We start from the raw sequence: 15,916 nt of genomic DNA on the forward strand, positions 1-15,916 counted from the left end.
GGCTTTACCTTAAATTTTAACTACATTTGGAACTCTGCCACCATCCTGTTAAAATTGAGACTTCTAAAGCAAAGGGTGATGGCAGAACTTACCGCTGATTGAATCTCCGATTAACCATTCTCCCAGCGGGTGCGGTTAGGAGCACTTCCGAGATATTCTTGTGCACATTAGGATTTCTCAGGCCTGAAAGTTCAATGCAAAAAGAAGTGGTATGTTCTCATGCCTCAACCCCTAATTTAGTTTGCATATGAATGCAAGTCGCCTGTTTGCAAATTTAAAGTAACGATCTAGTGACTAATGTACGCGGACGAAATTGAAAGCACTAACTGACTCCCGTATATCAGGATTTCAAAAGCATTTTTAAAAGACTGCAGCTAACAAAATCAAACCACATAGGCATTTGGTAAAAGCAACATTAGTCCAAGTTGCCAGTGTGCATCATTCTTAGAAATACTACATGTGCTGTGTATGCCAGGCATCCTGGAGCAGCCTCAGTCTTTGGCAGGCCTTGCAGTCTTTCCGGAGGATACAAACCACCAAGTATTTAGAAGCATTCATTAACCTTAAGTGTCTTGTTTATTGGTTGCTCAACTCGGAACATCTTGTAACTAATTTCCTGAAGTGCCTCAGACCTTATCTCTTGACCAATAGTAAAGGATTGCCTGTGACAGTGATTACAAACCTCTCTGATCTTGCCAAGTTCCCTCAAAGGTAGTATACTATTCAGTGTCACCCAGAATGACATTCTTCTGTGAGAAGTCTGAGGGAGACTTTGTGCTGGATATTAAGGTTTGATCTACATAGATTTTGTCCTCAAGAAGTTTTCTTAGGAATACAATTCCTCAGGTTGTGAACAGAACCTCTCTTTCAGGTGTACCTAGAGCAAATAAACTTGATTCCAGTTTGCAGCAGAACAGTTTTCTAATTTACTTTGGGTTAGGTCAGCCAGTTTATCAAACAGGTTAAAGTCCCTGTGTCTGCTAAGTTTACTTTGGTGGAAACACATTATGAGCACAACCATACAGAGATTTGCAGGCAATTTTGAAGAGGCAGCAGAGGGCTGTGATGATCAGCCAGGTGCAATAATTCTCTTCTCCACATAGTTCTTTGAGTGCACCACTGAAGATGGTTTGAGCTAATGAAGCTGGCACTAATTACAGCAGATTAAGGCACTTTCCCCACCTGTGCCATGAAAACAAATTTATTCAACCACTTCAGGTAAACCTGGACAAAGATGCATGCCTGCAGCCTAGCTGAAGAATAGATGTATCTGCATATCCTGCCATGACAGTTTGAACTTATAACCACCGGACATTGTAATGCGATTTCTGCACTGTCCCACTTTTTCTGTGTCTTCTCAGCTGGTCCTGTGCACTTGCCATGCTAGAAGAGTATAGACTCTCTCCCTGCTCCCTTACAGCATATACCCTCACGCTGCAAGGCTCTTGTCCTCATGTCTTTCCAGACAAACCTGCCATAGGACCTTGACAGTACTGAATTTGAATACTGTCCTGATGAGCACTGATGGGTTGGATGAGTTGTTTATATTATTTGGAGAACAAGATGGATTTGAAATACATTGAAATATAAGCTTTAATAAAGAAAACACTAATTGTGTGCCTATAATTTCACTGATTACAGAACACAGCTTGCAGCTCTCTAAATTATAGTTTACACTGATGGTATCCCGAATCTTTTAATCTCTGTGCTTCTTTCTAAGCATCCATTCATATGACTTCTCCCCCCACAGCAGAATATGAATTTTGCAGTACTGGTTTTATATAATCTGAGAGAAGCTGTCCTATAGTCTTGAAGTAAACAATTATTTTTCGTTAAAAGGCACATTCTTAGGGTAGATCATTCTCTATGGAAGGCTCAGCCAGTTTCAGTCTGTCAGAGTCATATACTGTTTTACCATCTTTGATTTAGTCAGGTGAACCTCATGAATCTAATAAGTAAGTATCATGCAAAAATATTTGGTGCCTTGCAACAGCATAAATTTAATAATAGTATTGTCCAATTATGAATTAAGAAGAAACTAGCAAAGAGGTGACTAACTTGTGCATTTGGCCACATCAACAGTGGAGTTAAAAACACAGTCAACAATCAAGGAATCCAACCTCTATTTCCTATTCAAGGCATGAAATACATGTTCTAAGGTTATTTAATGCATGCTGTTGATACAAATATTGTTCTTCTACAAATCCATTTGCTCTATAAAGAGACAAGGCAGCAGTATTAAAAAGAAAGCCCTTCTTCGTCTTTTGTTTGGAACTACAATGTACAAATCAAAGCAAACACTTTCTGAGTTCTGATAGTTACATTTTTTGTTTGTTTTTAAAATTACATCCCTTCTTTGCATGGATGAAAGCCTTTTCCCTGCCTGGAAAGACTTTTACCAGGAAATACAGACTAAATATTCCATGCCTTACTCGTCACTTGTGGTAGCCAAATAAATTACAAAGTGACATCAATCCAAAATATGAATGCTTTGGTAGAAATTCCCTGTCTCTTAAGGCAAAATTTATTTCTTCCTTCTCAGTTTAAATAATTACCATGGTTACAGATTTTGCCTTTTCTCCTAACCATAAAGCAATGCTACTACTCAAAGATGTGGTTGTGTCTTCCTTCTACCATTTATTCTTCCTCTGCATTGTTCCTTTGTTCTTCCCATAAAAACAAACAAACAAACACCCACCAAAAAACCTTTATGTAACAAAACAAATCAAAATAAAACCCAGAAACTTTTCTATATGTGCCTTTTTTGAGGCACATACTCACTTTCAAATGTCCATGGGTTAGAGATAGCCAGCTTCCTCACACCTCATCAAGATCCTGGATTGAGCTGCTTGCAGTGCCTCAAGAAGGGTAAGTACCTTTTAATAAATTTTCTGCCCCTCTTTTCAGGCAATTCTCTTAACAGCTTCTACAAACTATTACAGACCCCTACCAAGTGTACTAACTGCCACAGTCACCTTTTTTCCCTTCAGGGAAAAAAAAAATTATCAAGCCTACCAAGGAAAAATAGTTCATAGTGATAGATGTTTATATTTGAACAGGAGACCACCTCCATTAAATGACTTCTTAGACTTGTGCTATCATATTTCTGAGTTCTGACACAAAGATAGAAAAATAAAAAGCTTTTACTGTCCAACATGAAACAGAAATACTACTCAGATTTCAAAACCACACTCATTTCTTAGTTATATGGGGAGATACCTGAAATGGTCATACACATCAATTTATGGTAGAGGCCATATGGTAGAGGCCTACATAGGCCTCCTATGTAGAAGCATAGGGAGAGAGATGCTTTCTTACAGGTCCCAAGTCCTACATTTTGGTTTCAGGCAGCCAGTCATATCTTCAGATTCATCATCTGGCTGAAGACCTTCTGGAGATTAGCAGGAGAGCTTTTACAAGGCACAGCACCTAGAACTTTTTCAACATCTTCTCTTTCAGTAGCAAATGAGAATTAGCCATCCCTACTCTCTTCAGCAAGATTTCCTCTTAAAATCTGTTTTACTACAGCTCCCTGGATAACAAAGTTCAATTGAGATTAGATGCATTGTTTCAATTTTAAGGCTCATTCATTCTCTAGGCTCAATTAAGTCCTTGGTCTTTCCACTGAAAATCATTTTAGAGTTTTCAAATTTTTTTATCATAGGTTCCTAAATACATCCCCAAGCTACACTCATTACAACATGAAAACCAAACAAGGATAAGATTTTGATAAAACATTCAAAAAAAGCTGTTACATGTTTACATGCTGGTAAATTACCCCATCCCAAGTAGTACCACATACCAGCAATACAATCAGGCACAGCCCTGTCACTCTCTGTCTTTTCCAAAGGCTCTCTTTGCTTTCTATACCGAGGCAGAACCACTCCCACCACCCAGCTGCTTATTAAACACACTCATTAACTCAGCATCTGTAGCTTGTTAACACATCTCCTGCTGGAACAGTAAAGCAGGTTCTTGTTCTAAACTATCCAAGATTTTAACTTGCTCACTCATTCAATCATTGTCTCAAGCCAATGATTTAGGCAGAAGAAATATCAGCAGATGTAGAAAATTCCATGCTGTCTAAAAGTCATGTTACTAAAGTAGCTGATCTACAATGTTTCAGGAATGTCTTGAAAGATACAAATTAGATTGGTACAATGATCTACTCTTATTATACTGTTTAACTCTATGACTTCTAAAATTTGAGTTGGTTGGGTTTTTTTTTTAATAAAAAAGTGTGTGTTTATCCAAACAGATGTTTTTCAGTGACCTAAGCTGTTACACAAACTTTTCTTTTTAAAATTACTATTAATTTCACCCCAAACTATAAATATTTATAGGTTATTGTAATAAATTTAAATATTAAGATTAAAACATTAATAAATGTTAAAATACATTTTAAGAAAAAACAACTAATGAACAAAATACGAGCTTTTTTTTGAAAAATGTCAAAAAAGTTATGGTATCAGAACTTTTTTGCAGGACTATTTTTGGACTGAAACACCAAACAAATTAATCTGAATTTTTAGTAAAAAGATCAGCCAAAAATACATATGTGGTCATTCCTATGATACGGAGCCGGTATCTTGTAACAGAAAAATGGACTGAATGACTTCACACATCTTCTATGATATTGAAGTAATTCTGTTATGCATTAACTTGCTTTCAACCTGCACTTCTTTCTGTTGATGCAATCTCAAAACAAAATTCAAACACAGGCTATATTTCCGGGGAGAAGCAAAGATCAACAGAGGCACTGGCATTCTGCTCTTATCAGGGAGATGGGTTCATTCAGCTCTCATTGTCTACATATCATTCAAATTAGTGCTAATGAGTGCTAGAAGCACCTCTGGAGGAGGAAGTAGCTTTTTCACTTTCCTTAGTCTATGAGATTTTAAAGAACAACGTTAGACTTTTTCATTAATCAAATATTTAAAGAGGTGTGCACAAATATTTTTAATAGATTATTTTATGGTTTTACGCTTTTGTTAAATAATAAATAGCTCAATATGTGTTATTGCACAATGGTAATCTGTTTGTGGCTGGTAGTGAATTGTATCTATGGATCTTGCAAATATTTCAAGGTAAGTTAATGTCAGGCTGTAGTCTCCAAAACATCAATGTGAGTGCATGTTATTGAACATAGGTGCAGCCACTGCAAATGAGGGGGACTTTATGTTGCCTCCTCTGTGCCCCATTTTGCTGTGTTTTGTCATATTATCTAATTAGGCAATTGGATACAGTCTGATTGGGAGAATGAGCTTCTACCTTATCCTGACAGAAAAAAATGCCTGTTTTAGCAAGTGCCTAATCTGTAAATAACAGCTTTTGCAAGTTATTCCCAGACAATTTGAATAACAGCAGTTTCCTAGCCACACAACTGCAATATGAGGAATTCTGGAATTAGTTCCATACTACAACACTTCACTGTGATAGATGTATTTTATTTTAAAGATAATTGACAATAGGTAGCTTTATCTTAGTGATATAAAATAGGTGATCTTTTATTCTTTTAATTTTGAGGATTTGCCTAATTTACAGTGTGCACTAATACTTTACTTGCTTTTAAAATCCTGTCATTAACTTACCTTGAAATATTTGCACATTAATTTGCTTTTGTGCATTAAAATTAGCCATGGAAAGCTTTTACACATACAAAAGACATTTCTTAAAGTTTGAAAAACAAATTATGAAGATTGCGAGAAGTCTACAATGTTTTGTTTTAAAGTAGATTTACTTTTATTGTGTTGTTTATATTTGCCTTTATCTTTCCTCATCTCCCATTTTCGAAGTGTTGGAACTCATTTCCCTCCACATCCACTGCCTGTTTTACAAGGCCACTAGTTCTCATTTCTGTCACTCAGGTATGCCACCCTTGCTCCTTTGCACAACCACTAGGCCACAGAGAGCAGGAGAACATCTACTGTGGCATCAATATCTGAATTCATTTAGATTTGGGGGTTTAATTTTCTTCATGGATTTTTTTCAAAGGTCTTTTACTTGCAAAAAACCTCAGTTAGCCTTTTGGTGTCCTACATATCTTCCCAAAGAGATGTGGGAAGCAGAGGAAGGAAAGCATTTTAGTAAGATAAGGTTCTTTAAGAGCACTTGGTATTTTTCCACAGTGATTGATCCACCAAGGATATACATATTCCAGTGGTCTATGAATGTGGTTTTTACCAAGAACACCAGCAAGAACAGTCCCTCTGCATGTAGCACAGCTTCCACTGAATCACACTAGCAAAGACCTAGTAACTCTGCATGTTAATAGCTTTTATTCAGCCAAAGGTTCCAAATAATGTTAGGTTAATTAATATTAATTAATAATAATAATTTGATAAAATAAGACTAATTAGCATTTTTTTCAGAATCTTCTACTTTGATCCATAGATACTATAAGTAGATGATAAGAAATACACTTTTAGAAAGCATCAGCCACTGAAGGACACCTGGCCATGCAATATAATCAGAAATACAAAAACAGTACTTCCAAATACCCTGGTCTTTGCCCTAAGTCCCCACAGCTGGTAGCCATCTTGACAAGCATGTGGCAGGGGCAAAGCCAGAAGAAGCCTCTGAACAAACCCCTCATATGGCTTCTGCTCTAAATCAGAGCTAATTTTCCCTGTGAAGCCAGAATTTCTCCTCACATTACAGACGTTCACCAGAAGAGTTTTAGCACAGAAATGTCCCACAAAACAATAGAAATATTAAGCAATACTTACTGAACTGATGGTCCAGCTACTCGAAGTCTTCTGTTGGGAGGGCGACCCTGGACCCACTGCTAAACAGGTCTTTTGAATTTAAGTCCCAGAATACCCAGAGGAACAGCATCCTATGCAGAGCTGTCTGACACTCCAGTTTTTGCAAGGGTCATCACCACAGTCATATTCTAGGACTTCTCAACTTTGGTATTTTTTTCCATTTCCTTGTATCTAAAAATTCTCCTTCTTTGTAAACAGGGTTGTGGCAGGCAGGCAGCTCTGTGTTTGGGGCTCTAACCAGGAGTATCTGAAACCCCGACAAGAAATGTCTAGCTCTCTCTAGAAATATAGCTAGAAAATTCCCAGACCTCTGGATCGTATTCATCTCATCTTATCAATGCAATACAGTCCAGTGTGAGAAAACTGCAGTTGCTGAATCATATGCCTTGCAGTGCTTGCTCCAGGTACTTCCCCAGGATGCAGCTGTGCTCGTCTCGCTGACATTGGGATGATACTGCAGAACTGAAAAGCAAAGATGGATAACAGTTCTTCACAGGACCACTGCTGGCAATGAAGTAGGGAGGATACAGCTACAGGCAGGATAGCAAACATAGAAAGGTGGAATTATAGGATTAGCTGTCCACGAGTTCTGGAATCATGTCCCCCAATGTGCAGCTATGCTGCAATGAGATTGCAAACTGATCAGGTAGAAAAGCAGATGATGAGTGACACAATTACATAACCAGAAATTGTGCAGGGCTTACAGGCCCATGCTGAGTTTATTGGTATGAAAGGATATCATGTACAAACCTGAACAAGCACTTAATGATTGCTGTAACCATATTTCCTAAAGAACAAATAGGAGTAGAGAGATCAGTTAAACTGATGCTCTTGAGCAGATACTGCTGTGTTTACATACCTTCAGACGTTCGTATGAACACAAACAGGATTCATGCAAAGAAGAAACCGATAGTGTCACAAGATTTGTCCAGAGTACAAGTCTTTATATATACTATGTATATGTCTGTATAGTATTACCTATATTGTTATTTCCCTACATCCTTCCTTACATCACCTAGATGTAATTTATTACATTACCTTCTACTTCTAGAGGGCTCAACGGTGTCATTTAAATGATGTAGCATTGTTATAGTTTAGAACTGTCTGTGTACTGGATTAATTACTAACAAAAAGCTCTATGATTCCCACTATAATCTATTTGATGTGGTAAAATAATGAATATGTAATTCTGCCGACACTTCTTATTGTTAGAAGTCTAACTCAAGTCTAACTGAATTAATACATTCTAATGGTTTCATACATGTGTCACGAGAGCTTAGCCTGAAAAACATTATTATCTTTATTAACACTTGGTAAGATTTTGCTTGTAGGACAGATCTGCTGCAGCATCAGACAAATGGGCTGAGCTGAGACTCCTCACTAATACATTTGAAGAAGCTATTAAATAAGCCATGTTGGCAGTCTGTGCATTCATCTTCATCAATTATATTATTTCTTATATAGTATTTTTAGACTTAGTTTAGTCAGTACAACAACACAGAACACACATTTAGATGCAACATAATTAACTGAAGACATGCTGTTGCACAAGAAGGATGTCAGTTGACCTAGCTTTAACCTCTCATGCCTTTGAAGGCTAAATTAGTTCTGTGAAATTTGTTGAAGGCACAGCATTGTAGTCATGCTTGACTTGGAAATTAGCCAGATAACCTCCACAACTTCACAGCAGTTTAAAACAAAACTGTGCCCCAATTTCACATTACTGGATAGCAATACAAGGATTACACATTTTTAAATCACTGTTAAGGAGAACCACTATCTTTTCCTTTAAGTAGATGACATTTACATTATCCTCCACACTAAAATGGTCCTAAAGCTCATCTAAACTTTCTATTTAATGATTTTTCTATATGAATAGTACATGTTATTGCCTCCTTCAAGACAAAAATTGACAAGGAAAACTCAGAAGACTATCATCACCTAGTACTAATGATTCATGACTCATCCTTATGCCGCAATGACACCATGGATATGTCCTCTATATGCATCATTAGAATATTTTTCCAATTAGTTAAAAAACAATCTGAGCTTAGTCACCAATGCAGGGGCATGCTACAACACTAGCTGCCAGGAAACAAACTTTAAAAAAATTTCGTCATAGAAATTACAATTTACCAAAATACTGACAATATAACCTTTGTTCTGGCAACATCATTTAAATGAATTTCAAATGCATTTGCTTAGTTCACCACCATGTGATGTGATGCTGTACTGACTGCTAAACTGGTGAATAACCTAGTCTATTAAAACAAAAGATCTTCTGAAAAATAAACCTAGTTATTAGGGTCTAAAACTACTGAGATCCCTGTGGAATATCTGCCTATCTGCACTACCTGCATTAAAAGTTGCTAGGTTACAAAAACATAACTCTTTAGGACTACCATCATCTTTGCTAGAATTGTTTCATTTGGCTACTCTTGGAGTTAAGAGGTTCATTATATTCCCAAGAAGATATTTATGATGGGAAGGCATTAAGTCAGCCAGAGCCTTCATGTAGACCTTTCTCACACAGCAAGCATACAAAGAACCCTACAATGCTTTTAAACCTTAAAAGAAAAAAGAAAAAAAGAAAGAGCTTAGAAAGTGATCTACAACTTAATTGATTTAATATTTTAAACAGCAAAATATCAAAGCAACTAGAGAAGGTAGCGTAAAACGTTCTTTCCCATTAGATCCTTTTGTCTAGGCATGGTTGCAATTAACTCGGTGATTAAGTTGCAGAAAACTCTGCCCAGTCCCTTCTGATTCACAGGAGGTCCTCTCTCAGTCTCCTCTGGGATCACTGGCTCCTCCTCACTGCCGTTTCTCTACTTTAATTGCAGGCATACAGCTTCCTGGTGTGACTCCTTTACCTGCCACAAACTGTCATCTCTCAAACCTGTTCTCCCAAAAAAAGGGGAACTATCTTCCCACCTTTCAGAGGGTCCAAATATTTCTTGAAGGAACGCAGCATAATAAGCGAGAGCAAATTAAATATAATATGCCATAGGAAGTGAAGAAGTAAGGTGATCTTGGATGACATCTAGACTGCTTTACAAAAATATAATTGTGAAGCTGAGAATGATGCTTTCAGAAAGATGTTAAGGTATTCCTGGATATTTCCTCTAATGACATTAATAAACTAACAAAATACTTTGTAAAGACAGGTGGTGCATGAATAAACAACTAAACATCTGTTTCTACAATAGAAATAAAATGTTCAATACACAAGCCCAAGATGATAGTCCAAGAAACCAAATTTAATTTTATCATTGTAACCCTGGAGGATGGTTGATTTTTTTACTCAGATGTTTTCAAAATCTTCCTTTTTTATTTTCCTTAGAGAAGAGGAGGGAAAAAGAGAGAAAAAGTAGTGTCTGTGATAAGAAAATAAAGAATTAAAATTAAGCAAGTAAATAAAGTATTAAAAAGTCCTCAGAACGTATCACATGCAAGGAAGTAACATATACAGAAGGAGCACTGCTACTATGTCTCTTTATTCTGTAGACCACAATATGCTGTGTAGGCACAGCATCTGTGCCCTATCTCATTATGCTCTAAGACATCAACAGAAAGGGAGACATTAGACTCACTGAGAGTGGCTGACAAGTGAGACTCAGGGAGACTGGCTCCAAGGCTGGACACCCTCCCTTCAGTTTCAATTTCTAAATCTTATTTTTTTCCTCCCTTCTGCATTTCGTAGGTTTATAAACTCTTCATCTTTAAGAGGAAACTGGTAGCTGGAGAAGGTGGAAATAGATAAAAGCTTATTGCTCAGAAATTACCCAATCTACCAAGAAAAATCACTTCTATACAAACAAAACAATTGAAATATTGGACCTCATGCTCAACTAACAAGATCTATTCCAATGTGCAGCTCTCTATGAGGATGTGCCATCTATCTCCCAAGCGCACTTTCCAATTCAAGCAATTTATTTAGCATGCACACCCACCACAAGCCCATTCACACAGTTGATGATTTTCTAGCATCCTTGTCTGTCTGGATGCCTATTCAACATATGCAGTGCTAGACTAGTGCCTACCAGTAACCTTGTTTCCACCAGGTACCATTTAAAAAGTGTCTACAGTTGCTATCAGTTTTCCAACCATTTCAACCAACAGTTCTGATTTTTTTTTTTAAAGATGAGAAATAAAGTGCATCATTCTTGTAAATTTTTGTTATTTGTGTTTGATCATTTACACTATATTTTCTAAGATTCCTTACAATGTACGGGAATTACAGAAGCTACACTAGACCATCAGAATGCGTTTTGGAAACATATGAGGAAAGCAGTCTCCCAGGCTTTGTTCGCTATCAGAAACCACAGAAGTCTGATAAAGAAAATTGGAAAGTAGAGAATCTTTATATGTAGTTTCTTTTTTCATGAGAAGAAAATGATTGTCAAGAAGCAAAGCTAGAAACAATAGCCATTTTTTATATGATGGTGAAGGGATTTAATCAAGGCCTGGTTTGTTTCAAATTAAAAAAAAAGGTTTTATGTCTTAAAGTTTTTCTGCTTTCTTCAACTACATCAGTTAGTTTAATGAAAGATATCATGCTTCCCTGAAAACTTTACTGAAATAGAAAAGGGCAGAAGGAAAGGAAAGCAAAGCTCTGGATACCTTCTAGAAGCAAATTTGAAGCATTAAATAGCTCAGCAACTTCCCTGATAACATGGCACAGTCAGGAGACGGTCTTAGTACAGTAGTCCTGGCTACCTCTACATCCATACATTACAGCGGGATGACAGAGCATTGAGCACTGGCCTAACACACCCAGAAGGCCACAGTCAGATTTTGAAACTGAAGTTTCAAGCAAGCTACAAACATGTTGGCACAAAATGTTCTTAAATGTTTTCTGGAGTTTGAGCATGGTTTAATTTAATAAACATAGCTGACTTCAAAACCTTAGTATTCAAAAGATTAAGTGAGGTTTAGATTTGTTCATATTAAGTCATTATATCATAAATCCTTTTTATAGGATCTTATGACTATCCCTCAGTCACTTCAGTGTGCATATACCCTCCACTTTTGCCAGGGAAAGAAGTGTCATTCCCTTCTACAGATATAAAACTGAAGCACAAAGAGATGTAGTAACTTGCCCTGAGCAACGAAAAAACCTTTGTAACCAAGCTGCACAGTGCCTTAAACACAAACATCCTTCTCCACAGACCTGTTGCCTTGCTTCTGAGCACAATTAGGAAGGGAGATGAAATGCCACTGCTATGTTGAGGTCACATCTTCATGTTTAATTTTTAACTTATTTGTTGTAATTTACCCATATAATATGTTCAATAATATATAACGAATAAACGTTTATAAAGTTAACAACACCTTTGTTTCCGTCACATCCTGTTTCTTCGCTACAGTGATAAGTTGACCTGTGATACCCAATAAAGAAAAACCTAGCAAGCACATGGGGTTGTATTGTGCAGATCTGCTGAAGTCACAGAGTGTCTTAGACAGGCCTATTATTAACAATTAGCCACTTATTGTAAATTTTAGCTGACACATCTCATTAAATATAGGCCAAAATAGACTTTGGTGATCGAACCTCATTTTTAATAGCTTTTCCCAGCATTCTGCCAATTGTTGTCAGGAAGCTGAAAATTACCCCTACCACTAGGATGCCCACTTTATTCTTGCTGACTGCTGAGAAATTTCAAAAGGCTGCCTTGCCTCCTCTGTGCCTGATAAAGGGTAAAACCCAACCATGTGCTCATGATGGCAATAGGCTTTTAAAAACCTCTCAGCAGTCAGCATGAAGAGAAGAGGAGTAGGGGGTAAAAGGAAAAATATTTTCCATTGCCATTTCTTCTACATAAGAGCCCAGAGTGGCTTATAACATTGACTGCCCCCTTCTAACACCCAATTCGATGTGCAGAAGCAGGACTGAACAGCTGGTCTAGCATCCAGAATCTAAATGGCAACTTATTGTTGAAATGTCTGCAATTACATTCCACCCCCACAACCAAGCAAAAAATAAATAAATGAAAGTCATTTTTTCATAAATATCAAACTTATCCAAAGATGCTTTTTTAGACCAATTTTTTTTCTTTTTTATTTCTTTTTTCTTTCCACCCAAGCCAGTTTCTGACACAGAGCAAGGATTCTGGCTATGTTCAAATGGAAGCAAGCAATTGCAGGGAAATTTAGCTTACCTAGTGGAGTCCTTCCTCTGTGAGTATCTTAAGATCTCACTACCCCAAGATAATTATCTTAGCTCCAGTAATCTCTTCAGTTTAAATGTTTCCCACCTCTGAGTAAGTATCAGAACCTAACTTGAGTCCTCTGCCTTAGTGCTGGGGTAGTTTCAGCAATTATTTTATAGGCCACATTTCAACAGATCCAATTGCATTGCAGAACACAACATTTCAAGAAAAAGCTCTTGTTAAGCTCTCCGCATACAGAGTCAGATGATCCTATTTTAATTGTCAAAATTTTAGACTTCCTTCTTTGATCTTAAATTTTTTCATGAAAAGTACCCATGACCGAGAATCTTCTTCACCATAAGTAGGCAAAACGTAAGGATCACAGGTTTATTTGGGTTGGAAAGGACCTCATCAGAAAGGCTATAGTCCAATCTCCTGCTGAAAGCAGGGTCAACTGTGAGCTCCGACTAGGTTGCTCAGGCCTTTTTCCAGTCAGGTTTTGAAAACCCCTAGGAATCTCACAATCTGGGTCTATACAATCTTCCAGGCAACTTGTTCCAATGCTTGACTGTCCTCAAAGTGCAAAGGTTTTTCCTTGCATCCAGTCAAAATCAATGTTTCAACTTTCAACTTGGGCAAATGTGTACAATCTATCTGAAAACAGCCTAACGAAGCAGGTAAGTATCCAGACAGTCCAGCACGACTGAGCTGCTGACCAAAATACAGAGGGTTATAGCCATGATTTTACACAACTTATCAAACTTTATTATAAAGTTCCAATGCCCTCTACCTCCCATTCTTTACAGTTTGTAATTATTGTCAGCATAAGTCCCCAGCCAGGTCAATAATGCACTGATCCCTATCTATCAAATATGCTATTTTGACTCATTTGGCAAATATATTCAGTGAGCACAGCTTCTTTAGGTCCTGTATCCTCCCATTTGTCTGTTTAAAAACATACTTTAGGCAAATACTTCTGGATCTATAAAAAATAAATTGAAACACAAAAATAAATGCATTAATAAGCATGGGGTTTTTTTTCCAGTTAGAATGCTACCACATTTAAACAAAATATAATCTTGAGAGAGAAAAGAATTTAGTTATCTGCAAACCAGTCCACTGAATGGAGAAATTAGGAATAAAGCTTCAGAAGCCTCACACATTTTGCATACATAATACATAAGTATTCAGGTGTGAAAGTGGAGTCATTGATCTGGGTTCCCTTAGCCTTGATTCAGCCAAGACCTTTTAATGATGTGTTTAATTTTAAAGAGGTAAATGTGACCTTCTCACGGGAAACGTTATAATCATTCTTCAGCAATCTAATGAAACCATCTTTCCTATCTAAACAGAAAATATTCTCATCAGGAAATCTGCAACAGAGATTGGCTATTACAGAATTTCCAAGTTTCCTCTGAGATACATTTCCCAACAGGGTTCCTGCCTTTTAATTGACATCTTGGTGTCTGAGACCAAACACTGTATCTTCACTCCATTTCCTGCTCATCCTTGAGACAGCCATGAGTAGTTTCTGTCAAGAAGTGCACTTCTATCAGAAAAATAGGAATAATCACATGAAATATATATGGTCATTAAATTAGTTTCCTGGAATAAAACTTGAGGACACTGCTTTTTTTGGTTCTTAGCTTCAGAAATGGTAAAACTAGAAAAGATGTATTAAGTCACACACAAAGCATTCTAATGTCCTGCCAATGCAAAATGTTCTTTACTTGTCCTGTATTCCTTTTTCTATATCTATCTCAAAACAGAAAGAAATCTAAAAAACTTTTCTTTCTTCTTCAGCAATGTATACTGCAAGGAAAAATTAATGCTTCAATTTGACTCTGCCTCTATAACAAGGGTCTTGCACCTTGTCTGGTGTGTGGTGTAATCATCACTACCAATAGCTCCCACCTATGTACCTGTGCAGAAGGCAACGCTGGTCTGCTGAGGCAGCAGCAAAGGGATACAAACCAGTATGTACTCACAGCAGCTGGGGAACCCTAACATTCTACCTTAAAAAGAAAGAAAGTGAAGAAAAACAATAATGTAAACTCAGTTTGATTTCCTGTATGTAGTTGGATTCTTGAAAATAAGACTCCTGAGGTGGGCCAGGAGTTTTTTAAATATGTTTTTTGCAGAAAATGAAGAATTCAGAGAAAAACTGTCTAATTTTACTGGAATACAAACCCAGACATTCTGCCATATGGAAAGATTCTCAAATTCTCTAATCTGATTCACATGGGCTATTTAGGTAATTAACTAAAGCTGTTTAAAGAAAGGTGAAGAGGGAATATCAGAAAAGGAAGCCAAGCGGATCTTCAAAAATACAGCAGCTACATCATGCCTCCTACAATCACCAAAGGAGACATTATGGGAATGATGGTCAGGGTAGAACCTGGGTGGAGCTCAGGGGCTGAAAGAAAGCTGCTATTTCAACATTATGGTGAGCTCTGGAACAGAGGGAGGGCTACATGACCTTTCCTGTAACATAGGAGATAGCTTCTTTTCTCCGTGAAGCTCTGCTGTATATGAGCTGAGGTAACTCACCACCACAGCCCCCCCAAGCAATCTGGAACATGGCTGAGGCAGGACGGCACTCTGTTGTACAGAACAGCCCATTTTTGCTATTATTTTTACAACTGTAAAGAGCCACTCACTGTCTCAAAATGACTTCCTGGCCCCAGTTATCAAACACAGGTGTCAAAGTTATTGGCACCTGCAGTTAGAAACACTTACAAGAACTGATTGCCATCCACAGTCTACAGGAAGTCTCAAAGGATAAGGAGTAACTGTTGTACTGAATTTAAAAATAAGAACCTTAAATGACTATATTCTTCTTGATGGGATGATGTTTGGGGCCAGGCCAAGCTGAGAGAACCATAAGAATCTTCAGACCAAGCACTAATTAACAGAAGTCATGTACAGTACTGTTTTCTTCAATATAAAAAAGGTCTTGCTCAGCCTTCCAAAGCTTTATCAGCAGAGCCCTGTATG

General features: G+C 37.3%; 1 long non-coding RNA gene across 1 annotated transcript in view; it reads right to left on the bottom strand.

Moving 5' to 3' along the window:
- Positions 1–6,035: 6,035 nt before the first annotated feature.
- The window catches only part of LOC142086716 (uncharacterized), a 109,604-nt gene continuing 99,723 nt past the window's right edge, over positions 6,036–15,916 (bottom strand). The window contains exon 4 of the long non-coding RNA XR_012675227.1: positions 6,036–7,229. This is a non-coding gene — a long non-coding RNA (uncharacterized LOC142086716). The remainder of the gene's footprint in view (positions 7,230–15,916) is intronic.

The sequence above is a fragment of the Calonectris borealis genome, chromosome 11 (genome assembly GCF_964195595.1).
Source record: "Calonectris borealis chromosome 11, bCalBor7.hap1.2, whole genome shotgun sequence".
Classification (NCBI taxonomy): domain Eukaryota; kingdom Metazoa; phylum Chordata; class Aves; order Procellariiformes; family Procellariidae; genus Calonectris; species Calonectris borealis.